Source organism: Aotus nancymaae, unplaced genomic scaffold (assembly GCF_030222135.1).
Source record: "Aotus nancymaae isolate 86718 unplaced genomic scaffold, 86718_ANA_hifiasm-v0.15.2.pri h1tg000009l, whole genome shotgun sequence".
In the NCBI taxonomy this organism is placed as follows: Eukaryota; Metazoa; Chordata; class Mammalia; order Primates; family Aotidae; genus Aotus; species Aotus nancymaae.
The window spans coordinates 17,975,438-17,991,059 of NW_026988420.1; the positions used below are offsets into that span (position 1 = coordinate 17,975,438).

At 36.7% G+C, this 15,622-nt stretch overlaps 1 long non-coding RNA gene across 4 annotated transcripts in view; it reads left to right on the forward strand.

The window, feature by feature from the left end:
• Nucleotides 1-11,267, forward strand: part of LOC105726671 (uncharacterized) — a 424,028-nt gene extending 412,761 nt beyond the window's left edge. For all 4 annotated transcript variants that reach the window (XR_001109608.3, XR_010341625.1, XR_010341626.1 and 1 more), the window contains one exon: nucleotides 9,691-11,267. This is a non-coding gene — a long non-coding RNA (uncharacterized LOC105726671). The remainder of the gene's footprint in view (nucleotides 1-9,690) is intronic.
• The last annotated feature ends 4,355 nt before the right edge of the window (nucleotides 11,268-15,622 follow it).

The window sequence follows — 15,622 nt, forward strand, 5'->3', positions numbered from 1 at the left end:
TTCAAAGCAACTCATCTTCATTTCACTCACAACCACACTCCAAGCTGGCCCTACACTTGGAAACAGTGTATAGCTAAAAGCCGATGGCAAAAAAAAAAAAAAAAAAAAAAAAAAAAATTCTGATGATCTGGAAATAAATAGTGATTTTATATGCTTGGGTTACTTTGTTTTGTAAATCAATTCAGAGCACTGCAATTAGTTATCAGAACAGGACATTGTTTTTAGTAGTTTACTGTTTAAAGGTCTGACTTCATTAAAACATTACTTTAGGTCGCTTTTAATTACTATATTTGAGGACGTGGGGTATATGTTTTTATTGGGTCCTTTTAATGTGAAGCCAAAGTTTAACAAGTTGGTATCCCAAGTCCTATAGGCATTTTTAGATTTTCCAATGATTGCAGCTTTTACTTCGCCGCTAGGTGGCAGAAGAGTTTTACAGTTTCTGGTGCAGAGCTTTCGAAACTTACCAAGTACTCAGCTCATTCCCGCAGCAGCTGAGGCTGATATAAATGTATAAACAAGAGAAGCTATATGTGAGACACACCACCATCATTAAAGCATAAAGCAACAACTTTAAGCCAAGTTCTCGGCTTCCGATGGTCTGGTGAAACTAATGCTTTGTTGATGGGTTGAAGTAGAGGAAGGAATCCCGAAAAAAAGGACCGTTTCCTGAAGTCAGGCTGTGTATGTGTGATTCTGTGCCATTGTCCAGGACTAATGCGTCCAAGGGAGATAGCTGGCAACTCACATAGCCACTGCCGCTTGGAAGGACTACTAATGCTTCCACCTGACTCCGCTATGGGCATCATTGCCTGAACCTTGTAAGAGGAGCAATAAAGCAACAAAGTCAAAGAGCAGCTAAACATGGAAATGCTAAATCTGTTAGACTGAAAGGCAAGTAGCTGGAGGATTCTTAACAGTGAGAGGTTAGAGAGAGAGTTGAGTAGGAGTAGCATCTGAAAGTAAAACATTATATTTGTATATAAAAATATTTGCTAAGTTGATATCCAGGCTATCACCCAGGATGTATGAGTTCTTGCAACATATGGAATAGTAACAGTAAAGTCAGGGCGATGTTTGGTCAAACCAAAAGAAAGCTACTTGCATTTATAGAGCATATTTTGTGAATTTTGGAGAGAGGATTTTTTTCAATCAGATCATTGTATATCAAAATAAAGAAAACCTCTCCACTTAGGAAAGCACAAGAGGTATAAAAAGAAAAGGAAATTGTATTCCTATAGGTAGGGGAGAGACACAGCAGCTGCCTTCTTCTGGAAAGGCAGTAATCTGTCGGTTGTATTCTAAGTTGACCCACCTACATCTGCCATCGCAGCCGGCACCTGGTGCAGGATGAATGACATGCACTACTCCCCAAATGTCACTGTCCAGCCGTGTCCACCAATTAAAACTAATAAACATTCCTCCCCATGCTGAAGATGTGCCGCCAGCCCAGCGAGCTGCAGGGCTGGCGATGGCAGAGCATAATAACTGCAGTAGCAGCAGCAGCAGCCAGAGCCCTGGGCAGCAGGTGCACTTGGCCGGGAACAGGGAAGGGCACAGTGTGGCGCTGGCATCGCCTGCTCACATATTATGCAGGCAGAGCTGAGTTGTTTACAAATTGATAGCAGAGGGGATTTGGTTGGAGAGGGAGCGCAGCACAAACACACTGTACTCAGTGCTCAGAGAAACTTAAGAGGGGTCCTGTGCTGGCTGCATGGGTGCCAGTCACCCTAGAAAAAATTTCTCATTCTGCCCCCGACACCGCACACTTTAGCAGGTAGTACAGGCCCAGTTGCACAGGCAGGCAAGTACAGCTGCCAAAACACGGAAGGATTTTCAGTGTTGAGAAACAGAAAGTATCTTTCTCACTAAATCTGTCTCTTCCAGGTCACATGGACATGCAAGATCCATCTGATATAGCTCAGTAATTAGAATAAAGATGCAAAATTTAAGAAGGGTCTTAAATAGGCAGAAAATAAACCTCCAGGAAGGTAAGGAGCTTGAAGTTAGGTCTCGCCATCCACTGGGAGTTAAGGGCTTTAGTCACCACATGATGCCGACTCTCTGAAAGGAGTTGGGGAATCCTGGGAGGGTGGAGTGGCTGTGTTGGGGTCAGTGTGTGGGGCTCAGTAATGCCAGCCTTGAGTGGGATTGAGTGGAGGGAGCAGGATGGAGGCTAAAGCTTTCCATGTGTAGTTAATCATGAGCAATGCTCCCACTCCACGGTGGGGCATCATGGGTGAGTTTTTCTCAGTTTAAGTGTTATTTCTACCGAAGGGAGGAAGGCTGTGTCCTTTTTCCACCCTGTCAGCAGTGCAGTAACCTATGTCAGTCTTTGTTTTCACCTCTGCTGATTTCAGCAACACTCTGGCAACGTCAGTGCTGTCAGTTTAAAGTCGTGTTTCTTCCTGTGAGTGCTGTTTTGATACCGGACACCTGAAGGTGTCATTTTCCTGTGGTTAATTAACCTTGAGACCAGAAGCACACCAGCCAGGCCCTTAATTACATTTGTGTGTAACCCTGCAAACACAAGGTGATGAGGGGCCACATCCACTGCTGTCATCTCTTGGCCTTAACTGTCTGACCCATAATCTAGGCGATTGTTATACAACGATTTCTGTTCTCGACATGGGTTGTTGTGCATTCTGAGTTCAGATGGCAGCACTTTGAGTCTGAGTGAAACCTTTGGCAGGTGTATTAGGACATTCTTGTATGGCTATAAAGAAATAACCTGAGACTGGGTGATTTACAAGAAAAGAGTTTTAGTAGGCTCACGGTTCTGTAGGCTGTACAGGAAACATCACACTGGCATCTGCTTCTGGGGAGGCCTCTGGGAAGCTTATAGTCATGGCAGAAGACAAAGTGAGAACAGGCACATCACATGGCAAAAGCAGGAGACAGAGTGAGCTACACACTGCTAAACAGCCAGATCTACCAGAAAGTCACTCATTATTGCAGGGATAGCGCCAAGGAAAAGGTGCTAAACTATTCAGGAGAAATCCACCCCCAAGATCATTACCTCCTACCATTTCAACATGAGATTTGGGTGAGGACACACATCCAAACTAGATCAGCAGGTATATGCAAACTCTTACAGTTGAAGAATTTATCAATTAAACAAAAATCAAATTTCTTTGCCTCTCTTCCATGGTTGCTTGACCAAAAACTGGAAAAATACACATGACGTTTGTAACGTGAAAGCAGTGGAGACCATCTCTGCTGCCACTCCTTTTATAGTTTCTAAAATTGAGACAATTCTTAATTGATACCCCAGCCTCTCCTTCTTCCAAAATCTGGGTGAACATAGCTAAGTCTTTTTTCACAATGTTAGATGCCAAAAAAACATTGGACCCTAGCAGGCTGGGTCTTGGGCAACAGGGATAAAGTGGTTTGAGGGAGGGGATCGGGATGGTGTGGAGGAAACAGGGAAGACAGTGGAAGGTGATTGTGTTGTCACATCAGAAAACATGGTAAAGGAGAGGAAGGAAGTGAATGCTGAAGATAAGAGGAAGGCTTGGAAGTTCAAAACATAAGCAGGGAACATGAATCCAGTCTAACGACCTGTAGAGCTGACTCCAAGGAAGGATTTTAGATCACAAGAAGCCAGGAACGTGAGCCAAAAACACACACACAGTAGTTGGTTGCAATCTGGGTAAGCGGACTAAGGAAGTATGAAGTAGAAAAAAATCAACAATGGACACTGACAAATCAAAGTGCATGTTTTCTTTATGTCCTTCTCTGTCACACTTAAGTTCATTACTCATTTAAGAACAAAGCAAGCAGCCAGATGTGGTGGCTTACGCCTGTAATCCCATCACTTTGGGAGGCTAAGGCAGGTGGAACATCTGTGGTCAGGAGTTTGAGACCAGCCTGGCTGGTCATGGTGAAACCTCTCTACTAAAAATACGAAAATTTTTTTAGTATGGGCACGGTGGACACCTGTAATCCTAGCTACTCAGTAGGGTGAGGCAGGAAAATTGCTTAAACTCGGGAAGGTGGAGGTTGCTGTGAGCCAAGACTGAGCCACTGCACTCCAGCCTGGGCAACAGAGCAAGACTATCTCAAAAATATAAAAAAGAAAAATTTTATGTTTGCTACATGCGTGGAAAATAGAAAAGGATTACAAAAAATTAAGTCTGCCTAGTACAAAATAATCTGATTTTGGATTTTCCTGTGTAACATTGCCACCAGATTGGTCTTAATTTTCTGCTTAAATACATCCAGTGACAAGCTCCTTTCCAGTTATTGGTAGTATCTAAATGTTGACAGTGCTTCCTTACGTTTATTCCAATATAGCCTCCAAAGAGCTTCCACTCACAGGCCTTCGATTTGATTCCGAAACTATAAAGCTAGTCTATCATGCCATCATGGAAAAGTATTTAAAATACAGTCTTTCCTCTCAGTATCTGTGGGGGATGAGTTCCCTGACCCTTACGGATAGCAAAATCCAGATATTCAAATCTCTTATATAAAATGGCATATTTGCATATAACCTAAACATCCTTCTATATACTTTAAATCATGTCTAGATTATGTGTAATGCCTAATACAGTACACCCACACATCACTTCATTCGAATGAATTCAACATAATAGCACAGGAAAAAAATAAGTTTTGCTTTTTGGAAATTTTCATAATTTTTTTTTCAATCTCCAGTTAGCTAAATCCATGAATGTGGATCCCATGGGCACAGAGGCCAACCGTGATCAAAAACAATTCATGGCCCATTTTTTTTTTCCTGAAGGGAAAACCCCAAAATGCAAAATATTACTTTTAAAAGTTATATTTTTAATTCTTATGAATATATAGTTGTACATATTTATGGGGTACATATGATACTGTGATAGAAGCATACAATGTGTAATGATCAAATCTGGTGATATCCATCACCTCAAACATTTATTGTGGCCCAGTATTTAACTCATTAAGTACCTCATAAATGCCATGTACTTTTCTAAACTGTAGAAATACAAGAATCAATGAGATCTGGATTGTCTTGCAATCTGTATTCTTGCTCTGGAGATAGGAATATGTGTATTTCTCATGGTGTAGGATCGTCAAAAGCTATGAATAAGTTGTGCAGCAAGTTCTGGGAAGACACAGAAGGGTGAGACTAATTCCTTATGTTTGAGAAGGGGTCAAACCTTGGAGGATAAGCAGGACTTTGGTAAGCAAAATGGTGGAGAGTTTCAGTATCTTGGGTTTGCAGAAAAAGAAATGCCTCCTTTCCTTGTACAGAAACAGAAACAGTTCCAGGATCTCTCTTAAAGACATCAACACTGTGAGCAGCACCAGGATTCTCTCAGGGGTGCTTTAGCCAATTCTTCACTTCTTTTGGCTTTTGAAATATATTTAAAGAGGAGGAGGAGTTTGCAGTTGGCTGTCTGGCATAAAATAGGGTTTACTAGCTCTTAAGTCCGTAAACATTAGCTCTGTTTTAAGAGAATACCTAGGAGGAAGACAGAGGTTTCTTATGTTTGCTAGTTTCCTTGTTTTTCACTCTGGTTTGATGGACCTGAAATTAGAGAGTAAGATAAATTTATAAAGATTTTTAGTTCTATGTTTTTGAAAATAGGGGTCATGTCTTAGATATGTTCCCTGTTTGCATCTAGGAAATTGTGCATAAGAATAATCAAAAATGTGTTGAAAGTATGCCTGTTTTAGTGTAAAGTTAATGCTGTCATACCTTTTCTATGAATTTAATTGGCTTTTCATGAAATTGTAGTTATATATATTACTACACAGATTCTGCTGTCACATGCTTTTGTGATGTAATCTTCAGATCTACCCCTCTCTGTGATGTAAATAGATCATGGGGAGATAGTGATGCTGGTTAAAGAGTATAGGATGTTAAACTGCACATGGTTTATCTATCCTAAGGAAATTCAAGAGTCATAAATCACCATGGTGACATAGTATGTTATATTTTATCCTTAGGGGGATGAAATACCACAAACCTTTTCTAATGATTTACATATTTCCCAAATGAATTTTCATATTGACACAACTTGGGCCACAGCAGGGAATAATTGTTCTCAACAGTTCCTAGAACGGAGGGGGTCATATGTAAAATCATTCCCTGATAGCTCAAAGCATGCTTACTGTACTGTCGACCTTCGGCTTGTTTAATAGTTGTAAAAGAGAAATACCATCCATACCCCCAGGGATTCCTACTAAAACAAGATTTTCTTTTTTAATGAGATGATGCAGTTAACATTTTGAACAATCCTAATAATCTGTGCTTTTATAACACTTCTAATCGAATCATCCTCAGGTTCTTAAACATTAAAATTGTATTAAGTCTGGAAACAAACATCAGAGATCTGAGCATCAGATTACAGTAGCTCCATTTCAAAGACAGCAAAGAGGAAGAAATGTCCCTCTCAAAAATGTAGTCCTGTATCTTCCAGTGCTTTCCTCCAAGTACACTTATAGCAATCACAATGGAAAATTTTCAGTGTTTAGAAATTCAAGCAGATCATTAAAAAGCGTCTCACTGAAAAATTAGATCACAGTTGAGCAGAGCTTCTTCAATTTATTGTTAATTATTAAAGTTAAATAATTCTGTACCAGACACTGAATGCTATAAAAAGCAGGGAAGTTGTTCCTATTAAAAATGTTGCAGATTTTAAAAAGTAGTCCCGAATATTTGTTTTAAAGAGGAGAGGTGAATGAATGATTGTCTATGAACCACATCCTGCAGTCTTAAGTAATCACAGTGGTCCACAGACATGGTTTCACTTGTGGCTGATATACAGCTGTTTCATGGCAACTCTTGGAATTATTTTACCTCTTTAATAATGCAAGGTCCTCTTGGGATCTAATTTCTGCCTTAAAGAATTCATAATGCGTGCTTTGTATTAAGTGAACAATTTTAATGAGAAAACCATATCTATTTGACTGGGGAATACCTGTTGATTCGATTTGAATGTTATTTTGAATGAACTAGCATTGGATTAACAAGATATTACTATATTGTTTTCCCATTTATATCCCTACCTTATTTTTGGTCATAATTATTTATCTTATAGTAAGTTGAGAAAGTGACAAGGAACTGAGAGAATGGACTTTAATTAGACTAAATGATAGAAAATGTACAGAGGAGAATAATTAAAGAGAATAACATACAAACACAAACTTGTTTAATTGGGTGTCTTTTCAATTCTTTCTAGCCTTGAAAACCTGGATAATAGCTGTGTAGCATGTCTACTCCTCAATATGGAAAAACAAGGTCCTCATAGCATCGATCTGCTCTCCTTTGAATCATTTATCAGTCAAAACTTTAATTATTTCTGAGACTATTGGAATAATGGCATAACTAAAGTAATAGATAGAAAATGTAGAGAATACATAATAAAAATTATAAGTAATACATTAATACAAATAGAGTAATTACAAAATCACATAAGGACAGATACGTGCTTTTGTGATCTAGGACTTAGCTTCTTACAGTTACCCAATAAATATTCACTGAATGAGTAGTGGGAAGAAGGTAAACAGTATCAAAGGAAGCACAGATAATATGATTAAATTATGATTACTAAGTACTAGCAAGAGTGACCATGTCAAGATTACTTGATTACTAAGTACTATCAAGTACAAAATTATGATTACTAAGTACTATCAAGAGTGACCAAGATACTAGTCAAAGTATTATATATTTTTTAAGTTTTCTCACTTCTATTAAGGTTTAATGACACATAGAATTTATATGTATTCATGGCATACAATGTGATGTTTTCATATATATGTATACATTATGAAATGATTAGATCAATTAACAAATTCATCACCTAACACACTTTTGTGGCAAGAACATTTAAGATTTGCTCTCAACAATTTAAGTATACATTATTATTGTAGTCACAATGCTATGCAATACATCCCCTGAACTTATTTATCCTCTCTAAAACTCTGTAGTCTTTCACGAAAATCTCCCCATTTCCTACCCCTTACTCCTGAAAACCACCATTTTACTGTCTGCTTTTATGATTTCAGCTTTTTGGATTTCCTGTATGAGATCATGAAGTATTTGTCTTTCCATGCCTGGCTTATTTAATACAACATTCTCTAGGTTAATCTATGTTGCAAATGACAGTAATTCCTTCATTTTTACAGCTGCATGGTATTTCCTTGTATATATACATTATGTTTGTTTTCTTCATCCATTTACCTACTGATGAAAACTCAGGTTGCTTCCATAGCTTGTCTATTGCGAATAAGACTGTGATAAACATGGAAGTGCAGCATATGTTTGAGATACTATTTCCTTTGTGTAGATAACCCTTGGAAATGAAACTCCTGGATCATATAGTAGCTATATTATTAGTCTGAGGAACCTTCATCCTGTTTTCCATACTGGCTGTACTAATTTATATTCCCACCAACAGTTTACAAGGGTTCTCTTTTCTCACATCCTGGCCATACATAAAAGATTATCTTTTGTCATTTTGGTAAGAACCTTCCTAACAGAGGATATCTCATTGTGGTTTTAGCTTTTATTTCCCTGATTAGTATGTTGAATATATATTAATTTATAATCCTTACAAAACATATCCAACGAGATAGATCATATTATTTTCATTCTATGGATGAAGAGAATGAGGACTAAAGGGTTGCTTAAGCTCATGTAGACAAGTTTGAATATAAACCTAGGTTTCCTTAACTCTAAATGTCATACCCTTAACCCTTAAAAGACACTCCCTATCTCCAAGGCTGTAAAACTTGGTTGCTCATTTCTCATGTCTTTCAAATAAATACTGAAGGTTGAAAATTGCTAAGTGTTCATTTGAGACTGGACATGCTCTGGATGGTGTAGATGTAGGAATTGCTTCTGTTTGAGATCAGCCTTCCATTGAAATGCCCTTCTGATTAGTTCTTGATTTCATAGTTTAATATGAGAACATTGTGGAGACAGTTAACTAAAGTGTTTGTGGGATATTAGAAACCTACACAATTAGTTTCAGACGCTATGTTTTACGTCTGAATATATGTTATCTCTGTATTCTTCTCTCATACTTACAAGGAATTATAAAAAAAGAAAATATTCCTACCATGATGATGTTTACATATTATGTGAAATAAAAATAGAAGCACATGGAAGGATTTAACACGTAGAGTACAACTTGCAGATGACCTTTGTCTCACCATCTAGTTTATGCTGATTGGGATTTAAATTGTTGCTCATTTCTCAAAGTTGATAATTTTAATACGGAAAAGACAGGTTGAAGGTAGGTCTGTATTAAATACTAAAACTATTGTTTAAAAATTGCAAAAGGTAAACCAACATCTTGATTAGATGTGAAAAATTATCTTGTGCTATCTGTGTGTGTACACATGTATGTATACATACGGTTATTCAAATCCCTCAAATTTGTATTATTTTAACCAAATATCTGATTTTTAAATAAAGAATATGGTAATGATGTAGGAGGCAGAAGCCCTGGGTTCCTGTCCTAAGTGTCTTGCTTTCTGATTCACAATTAAAATGTGAGAGTTTTTGTATGAATCAAATTATACACACACAAAAACCTATCTACACTCACATACATATACTCATTTATTAAGTATTATACCCATCTTGCTATGATTTTTAATACTAAACAATAAAATTAATGACTAATATCATTTCCAGAGTATTGATTTAAATGACAGTGTTACAGATTAATGTCTATTCCTCTCTATTTTCAGGTCTCAGCAGAAGAAAAAAGCATCCCTCCTACCTCATTTCTCCTTTCGGAGGCTAGCAGGAAATTAAAAAAGGAAAGGAGTTCCATGCAGTATTTCTGACAGCAAATTTCTCAGAATCCAGAGATACTTCTTTTCTCTGTAATAAGTTGCTGCAGATACAAAGGAGCACTTATGATTGATGACTATCTCTGTTTGCAGGAGCGATAATTCCTGAACACACAGTTCTCGATTAAAATACAAATGCATTTTCAACTGCGTATTTCTTTATCTATGTTTTAGTCTTACTTGACAAAATGTGAAAAGAATCCAGTAAAGTTGGGCTCTAGTATACTGCAGAAGTGAAACTGAAGTAAAGAGATTTTTAAATGGGGAGGGAACATCCATTGTTATCTCTCGGTCCCTGAGTTCTCATGTAGGAGTAGGTAAGTGGGCTGAACTTGAGGAAGCAAGAGTGTTTATGGTGTACAAGTGTTCTGTTTCTGAAATTGCATTTTCAAATAAAGAGAAATATTAAAATTAAAACCTTTTAAAAGTGATGTTTTATTTAGAAATTAAATTTAAAACATTTAAAAAATGATATTTTATTTAGAAAATTCAAAACTCTTGGCATGAATCTCTTAAGGACATTATCAAGAGGACCACCATTGCCTCCTACATTATGTAACATGCTGTGGATCTGAGATTTAAACAAACTTAGCACTTGACATGTCTGAAAGATAGACATGGCTTTCTCAAGAAAGCATCTAATATTAGCACTTATGCATGGGAAAATAGATGAAATAAAATATAAATTAATGTGAAGGGGTGATCAGAGACCTGGAAGCAAACATATCATTTCCATCTGAATGATCAGGCTAATCACTTGTACATGTAAGGCACTTAGATTAAAAAAATCCTCTTAAGAACATGCAGGCTATTATTCTCTCATTTGAAAGTGTAAAACTGAAACCATGATAAGTGCATTGACAAGGTCCCATTGCTGGTAAGTGTCAGAACTGAGTAAAAGTGGGTGGAAATGACAATATACCAGACATTGTGTTAGACAGCCACGATCTCGTTTAATTTTTACAGTAACCTTGTGATATGTGTTACTCTTCATTAGGTGAGAAACTAAGGCTTGCAGAAATGAAATAACCTGGTCAGAGCACCAGTACATGACTGATGTATGAATCAAAGTTTGTTTGACCCTGTAAGATACAGTCGCCTATTGCAAGAGTCCACCTCCCAAATCTATCAACTTTTGGCTTAATGACTGTGTTCAAATACAGAACGTTAAGGATATTCAAAACCAACTGAGATTTCCAAAACAATAAAAACAAGAGACAAATGTGAAATTCTTTCCATTGAGCCAGCATTTCTAAAATTTCAGATTAAGAAATGGCTTCATGAGTAGGGACAACCAAGACAACTTATATATAATTTAGGTCTTTTGGACTCTGGAGTAACAGCACTTAGGCTGTGGAATGCTTCTAAATGTCTTCTGATATTTTATAAGGACATTCAGCTTATTTGCCAATAGGTGCATTTATTTGCATACTCACTTTCACATATGGAACATTCTTTCCTGTTTCAAAACAATAGAGAAAAAAATAAAGATATGAATTATCTTTCTATTTACCTTTTAATTCTGAAAGATAATTATTTGTTAAACTAATCAAGTTCTGCCCTGATTAGGGGACATTAATGATCATTAATTATTAAAAATATGTTTGTATTCGCAATGTTTGCATTTCACACCTCTCATCAAGAAACTAAGCTCAACTAGCCCTGTCTTTTGTTAAGGCTTGCAATCAAATTTTTACTTCCTTAATAAATATTTCATTATACTTTGCTGAAAACTTATTCATATTCATGAAATTCTTTTTTCTTATTGCATCTTATCTCATAGTCCCTTTCAATCATCCAAAAAATATTTGATCATTGCATGCTATGAACAGTATCCAGAACTGGTCTGTAAGCAAGTGAACAGGACAGACTCCCTTCTTTCACAAAGGTTATACTCTAGATATCAGACATAGTAACAAGTAAAATTACCAAGGTAAAGCCAGATGACAAATGTGATGACAAAAGTTAAACAGTAATGTATAATGCCTTGGGAGAAATTATAGCCATGCACCATGTAACTTTTCAGTCAAAAGGCTACATACATGACGGTGGTCCCATATGATATAATACAGTACTTCTATATCTTTTCTATGTTTAGATACCATAAAATACACAAATACTACTGTATTACAATTGCCTATAGTATTCCATAGAGTAACATGCTATGCAGGTTTGTAGCCTAGGAGCAATAGGCCACAAATCATATAGCTTAGGTGTGTAGTAGGCTCTTTCACCTAGGTTTGTGTTAGTACACTTTATGATGTTCACACAATGACAAAAATTGTCTGACAGTACATTTCTTGTATCCCAGTCATAAAGCAATACATGACTTTGAAAAGAAGGCCAGAGTAGGTCTCTGAGGAAGGTGCTGTTGAGAAGAGACCAACATGGGCAGAAGCACCAGTCATGCAAAGGTACAGAAATGATGAGAACTACTAAGCAATAAAGATGTCAAATTTTCAAAGACAAAAAGTCCAGAATAGCTGGGGCAAATATTAGATAAAGTCAGAGAGCAAGGCAGGGACCAGACTCCAAAAAGCAAGCAAGCCACGATAAAGAGTATGGGTTTAAATGTTAGCGCTATACAGAGAATGGATAGTAGTCAGGTGGCAATCAATGAAGACACCAGGTTAAGGTAAACCAGGCTAGCAATGATGGTGTTTAGGCAAGCCCATCAGCAGTGCAGATGGTGAAAGAGCGCGATTGCTTTAGAATATATTTTGGAATCACAATGGACAAGACCTTAACAACTTGGTAGATGATATCACAGAGGAATCAAGATTGATGTGTCATTGGCTAGGGAAGGATGCTGGAGCCTGGCACCACTTTCTATAATGGGAAATTTCTTTGACAATGTAAAATTCTTTGTCTGTGACTATTGCCCTGAAATTTCTTTTTAGTATAACAAGTCTGGGTTATATAAAAGGTTTTCAATGACCATCATTGTCCCTGTTCATTCTCTTGAAGATTTTAACTGTAGCCAGCAATAGATTTCACTCTTAATGTAGACTTATGTGGGAGGTCCTTGGAGTGCATATGTGAGAGATACTGGTAATGCATCATATGATATCACTATCTCTGTACAAGTATATAAAACTATTTCAAAATTTGCCTTGGTCCATAAATGGCAACTAATTGTTGAAAAATCCAAGAATAAATAAGATATGCAATTAGTCACTTTAAGCATTGCTGTCATAGAAAGGGAGCCTAACTGTTTGGAAGCAGTATCTATACCCTTATATTCTGTGAATCATGAACATTACAGCATTATAAAAGCATATAAAAAAACACAAGTCACATGCGCCATGTAACTGAGGTAGAAAATCTGTGGAAAAATCTTCAGTGCTTTGCAGCAACAATTCTAAGATGGACAACACTCTCGGGCTGCTATTCACATCAACTATATATGGTTCTTCAAGTCTATTTAATTGTAACTTCCAGTGCCCTTGTTACTTGACTGTTCTACTCAAAATTTCTCAAGGACCCTTGACTTCATGCCTTTTAAACTCTGCTCTGTACATAGATCTTTTTGAAAATCAGCCCAGTGTTTAAGATGGAAATATTCAGGGTGAAGCAGACAAAAGTCAGCAAATGAACTGACCCCACAATAAAGCAAACTCAAGAAAAGCAAAATGTGTAGTTGAAAAAAGCTTATGCTCTTAAGAAAAAAAAAAAAAGGTAAAGTTTTATTTCGCATGGGTATTTTAGGCCCAATGAGGTTTGCAAACCTTTTCTCTAACTATTGCTGTATCTGTTGCCCTGCTGTTATTTCAAATCTAGCACTCCAGCTTGTATAGAACAAGGTAAGAAAGAGCAAGTCACATCTTACGTGAATGGCGGCAGGCAGAGAGAGAGCTTGTGTGGGAGAACTCCCATTTTTAAAACCATCAGTTCTTGTGAGACTTACTCACTATCACAAGAACAGTGCAGAAAAGACCTGCCCCTATAATTCAATCACCTCCCACTTCGTTCCTCCCATGGCATATGGGAATTGTGGGGGTTACAGTTCAAGATGAGATTTGGGTGGGAATACAGCAAAACAATATCTAGGGGTTGGCGGGAAGTTTAAAATGATAAATCATGTAAAAACACTTTGAAAGTATAAAATGCTCCAATGATTTTCAGTTGTATTAGTCATTAGGAGAAATTGGCTCCACATTCTGATAGTATATAACTATGACCTTGTGTAGAAATTAGTAGGTAATATTTATTGAGTCCTTAGTTTGGATCATGAGCATGAATCATCCCTTTTAGTCCTCAGCATAATTTCATGGGTAGGTACTATTATTGTCCACATTTGACAGAACAAAATCAACCATGGCTTGGAACAGTTAAGGAACTTAATCAAGTCCACCTAACTAGTTAATCACTGAGCTAGCATTTGGTTTTAGTTATATTAAATTTCAAAGTGAAAATTTTTAACTCTGCATGCTATTTCTAATTGTAGCTCCAAGTATACTATGAAGGAACCCTAGAAATACAAAACTACAAAGTCCTTCCAACAGTTTTAAACTGTGATAACTCAAGTTAAACATGGCTTTTAATGCCCATGAGATAGACTATAATGCCAACAGTGCACTTTTCTGAAAAATGTTATCAATATGGCTACTTCCTCCATACAAATCGTGTGTCTTTACACAACTATTGAGTGTATATATCAGCTTATCATGGAGTTGCCAGTTCCTAATTTGAAACAGAAGTAGCCATGTTTGTGAAAAACACCATCATTCCAACTTCAGAAGAGGATTTTAAGTTGACCTGAAGTATGCAATGCTTTAGTCTCAATTACTTTGCTGTTCCTATTTGTTAGTATAGCTGGAAATATGGCATTCTTTACTAATATAAATCAGAATGCCATAATTTTCTACATAGTTCAGCTGTCTTCAAAGAGTAGACAGGGAATGTTTTCTTGGTGCTAAGCAACTAAATGACATTTAAGAGGTAAATGGATGTTTTTCCTTCCCATCTTAAGATAAAGTCCATTTCAAATCATTTTTCATGTCTGAAATTGACAAAATACCTCGGTGAGAATTGGAATATACATAAGACTTCACTGATATTTGTTCAGATGGAAGGAAATAGCATAGCACAGATATAAACAATCTAATTTTCCAAAGTTTCTGTTTCCTCACTCTCAGAAGCAAAAGCTCCAATTCTATTTTTTTTACATGGGATGGTTTCAGTTGGCTTTAGCTCTGTTTAGGATGGCCAATGCATACAGGTTTGCATCTCCTCTCAAGGCCCAACTAAGCTCCAGGGCAAGTCAGCACTCTTTCAAGGGTCTCTGACCATAAGGAATTTCTTTCCACCAGCTAAATACACCTGTAGCATATGCATCAGTGTATGGTCCATTATGCCCCCAAAAGATTACTAATTATAGAATTCCATGACATAGAATTTTTACTGTTTAGAATATCCTAATAAATTGTATTTGATTGTGCTGCTATAATTGTAATATCCCTCACCCCAATAACAAAACTTATTGCTGTGTAAATTTAGAGTATCTGGAATAATTAGTTAAAAAGTAAATGGAGGCATAATTTATTCAGCCCAGTTCAGTTTTCCAGATAAAATATGAAGGGCACTAGAAAAAGGTTTGCAGCTTTCTTCATCAGATGTTTTTTATCCTTTACAAAAATTATGCATGACAGATAATTTCAATACAGTAAAAAATTACAGAAGATAAACATTTTTTCTTTATAAAAATTATTAAAAATTATTGGGGGCAGAGGATGGAAAGAAGGGCTATAAATGCAGATAGCATGTATAGCTGTTAATAAACATATTTTATTGAGAACCTACTCTAAACAAAGTTCTAAATTTACTT